Here is a 3784-nt window from a genome sequence, read left to right as displayed (position 1 = left end):
CCATCACACAGGATAATCTCCCTCTCTCAAGGTCAGTGCACTAGCAGCCTTTTTCCATCTTCAATCTTAATTTTCCCTTGCCACAAAACCTGACATGTTGTCATTTCCAGGGATTAGGACACGGATAGCTTTGGGATCATTGTTCTGCCTACCACAGTGTGGTTGTGCAAGTTGTGCACAACATAATTCCAAGGGGATGTGGCTCATGTAGATTGCAGTTTGAATAGTGATGCAATGTGGAGGTCCTGTTTCAGAGCCCACCTGCCGAAAGACAGCCATTGCACATTTGTCTACCAGGGAGAGAGTATAGTAAAACTTTTTTCCAGGCTCAGCTTCTGCAAAACAAGGTGGTGATGGCTTCTACATTAATGTATCAGCTAGTTCCACAGGAACTGAGACAGGGCCAGGGTTCCTAGGGAAGTATCACCCTGCGGCCCGTAGGAGCAGTTGTTAGGGTTTTTGTTTTGTTTTGTTTTTTGTATTTTGGCCATGCAGTGTGGCTTGTGGGATCTTAATTCCCTGACCAGGGATCGAACCAGCGTCCCCTGCAATGGAAGTGCAGAGACCTAACCACTGGACCACCAGGGAATTCCCGTTAGGTTTTCAATTCCAAGTCTTCCTCAGGACCAAGCCAGGAGGGTCTCTAGTAGGCTTTTATAACTCAAACAGGATTTCCTCCTCCTGATAAATCTTTGGGCATTTTGTGGAAGGGAAGAGGAGGAAGCTGCATTCCTGATTATGGGAAACCTGGTGTGAGGTTTCAAAGGAACTGCTCCCCGTCCAGCCTCTGAGGCAGGGAATTCTTGGGTCTGGTGTAGTTGAGTGGGTAATGGGTATAAATCTCAATAGCTATGAAGCCATTGGATCTACACCATCTTTCTGCAGAGGAGCATTTTTCAGGAGAACCAAGAAATTGCTAGAGTATCTTATATTTTTATTGGTTTTTGCACAGATGACAGAAAAACCAAATATCTTCTGAATACTCAAGTCAGCAGAGAAATGCACCCTTACGGAAATTTGCTCTGTTCCTATCTCCCCAAAGGAAGCTGAGAAAAAAAACAACACAGGAGGGAAAAATCAGAAAGTCTTCAAATGTGCCAGGGCCATTCATACAAACTGTTTCAGGGAATCTAGGAGTAAAGAATCCCTCTTTTGTGGCTGAAGTGAAAAATCTCACTTATCATAATTTGCAAAAGCCCAGTGAGACAAAACTGTCTTTTGACCCTTCCAATTCCTACCGTAAATGGCCACACTCTAGATGTTTCATTGTTGTAAAGAGTAATTACCAAAGATTCTTAGGTAAATTGGTAAAAGTACTACTGTCAGTTTATAATCACTATTTAGTTCTTTGTAGTGTCTCCTGCAACTTCTGTTTCTGGCCTACTATTGCTCAAAGCACAGGCAATACTTCTGGTTTCATGTTGATTGGCTTTTATTAGCAGCCAGAAAGTTTGATCTAGATTAAAACAGTGCTGGTGAACATGGAGAACATGAAGAAAGGTCAGCAGGTTAGGCGAGCAAATTGCCACCAAATGGAGGATGTGACCTCAATTTTTCCTTTTGCAGGAAGGACCCATGGCTGACAAGTTCTTGTGAACATAGCAGTTGTTCAAGACAGGGGAATACAAAAAAGAAATATCTGACAGGACTTGGAACTCATAAATGCTTATCTAAATGCCCACTGGGCTGTTTGTTAATGGAATTAGCACAAGTCCTGTCAAGTCTCTGGTAGCACTCCAAAGCCCAAGCCTATTCTGTTATACTACATTATTAAATTATGCTCAGTATCTTCTGTTTAATGTATAATACATTTTAGAATGGAGTAAGGGCAATCTGGCTAAATATTATGATTTAAAGCAATAATAAAAACAACTTATTGCTTAAATGTAAAGGCTTTTGTTGTTGAAAGACCAAACAACATAGAGAAGACATTACTATATGCCATTTATTAACGCAATTTACTACTTTAAGTTGTCCAGATTTTTTTCAATTATCAGATAATCATAGTCTAGACAAGTGTCAGTAAAGCTTTTCTGTAAAGAGCCAGATAGCAAGTATTTTAGGCTTTGTGGGACAGATGGTCTCTGTTGCAACTACTCTACTCTGCCATTGTATCATAAAAGCAGCCATAGACACTGAGTAAATGAATGGGTATGGCTGTGTTCCAATATACTTTATTGACAAAAACAGCTGGAGGGTCAGATTTGGCCTGTGAGTAGGTTGTAGTCTGTTTACCCCTAGTCTAAGGGACAAGAAATAAACTCAATTGACTAGCTCAATTTTGTTAATATGCTGTAAAAATCAGAGTAATAAAGATCAGTCATACAATCTGGTGAGATGGTTATAGCTGTCCAAACCATTGTCTCCTCTACATTTTCAATGATCCTGACTTCTTAATGTCTTTGTTTTGTCTCCCTGTTGTTCTCTACTGTGCTAAGATGCCATAGGATCCTGTGGAAGAGAGGAAAACAATTGGGGATTGGGTGGTCATAGATCAGGGGGCATGGAATGCTTGAAGAAAACAGGATGATTTGGTGTAACTTGACTTATGTACATAGGTATGATTTATCTAATAGTTTTACTTTTTACTCTAATAAAGGACAACAAATTACCTAATCAAGACAAAATGGATATATGTTGCCTCCATCACTATTGGCCACGGAGGCCAGACTCCAGCAAGCACTCAGTTCTGTTCTTTTTCTGCTAAAGAAAGCAAGCATTTAGATTATGAAGTTTGAGTGTGTTGACTCTCTCTTACTGAGGAAAAGTGCTCCCCTCTCTCAGTATCTCTCATTTTTAACTCAATTTAATGCCAAGGGCCTGGTTATAATCTTACAAATCAAGTATACTTATAAAGTCAACTGCACATATAAATGTCAAGTGAACTATGTAGTTCCTCATCTCCTCTCCTACTGAAGTGTAGAAGGCACCATACGGAAGACCCATGATCAAGGATTCCAGTTCTTAATGGAGTTTGTTCTTGAGCTGGAGGCACAGCTATCTAGTCACCTATTATATTCACTCTGCAGCCTCACAATGAAATTGGAGCAGTTTTCAGAGCTGGAGTTGATGAACCACATACTTGTTTATAAGAAGGAGTTACATAGAGAGTGCAAGCTCTCTTGGTGAATTTTTTGAAAGAGAATAGGATCAACAGGAAAAACAATTTCAGGGGAAATTGCTTGTGTGCCCGTTGGGCAATATTTGAAAATGAATTTTGGATTATCTACTTACTCAAGTGACTGGAACACTGTTGCCTTCTTATCAGTGAATCCTGCCTGCCTGTGCAAGGGGAAGCGTGGCCACAATTTATATTTTTACTGAAATAGATCTTTTCCTCCAAACCCATTTATTTTTGGTTTTTAAGAAACATGCAAAGGCTCTAATAGTACGTGCTGAGTTTTCTGCACATGCATGCATTTCTTCCTTTACCCGTTTAGCGTACACTTACTGGGTGTCACCTATGTGTTAGGTGCTGCATAGAAATAGCAGTGAACTCACAGAGCTTACTTTCCAGTGGAGGGGACAGATCTTCAATAAATAATCACCCAAGTAAATAAATAATTAAGAACTATGGTAAGTGCTATGAAGGAAAAGTACACTGTGCTCCTAGAGCTTATAATAGGGAGAAATGACCTAGTCCAGGATCAGGGAAGCCTACTCTAAGGAAGTGTCCATTTGGGCCGAGATTAAGAGCGTGTCAGGCAGAGAACTCTAGATGCAAAGCCCTTGAAATGGGAAGGAGCCCGGAGCCTTGAAAGTAGACCAATGTCTCTCAATGACT

At 40.5% G+C, this 3784-nt stretch overlaps 1 non-coding gene across 1 annotated transcript; it reads right to left on the bottom strand.

The window, feature by feature from the left end:
• Positions 1–515: 515 nt before the first annotated feature.
• TRNAG-UCC (transfer RNA glycine (anticodon UCC)) lies at positions 516–588 on the bottom strand. Its single transcript has one exon. It is a non-coding gene; the product is annotated as a tRNA-Gly (tRNA).
• Between the last annotated feature and the right edge of the window lie 3196 nt (positions 589–3784).

This window comes from Lipotes vexillifer, unplaced genomic scaffold, assembly GCF_000442215.2.
Source record: "Lipotes vexillifer unplaced genomic scaffold, Lipotes_vexillifer_v1.1 scaffold1114, whole genome shotgun sequence".
Lineage (NCBI taxonomy): Eukaryota > Metazoa > Chordata > Mammalia > Artiodactyla > Lipotidae > Lipotes > Lipotes vexillifer.
Note: the sequence above shows the minus strand (reverse complement) of the source record. Positions and strands in the feature narration are given on the sequence as shown.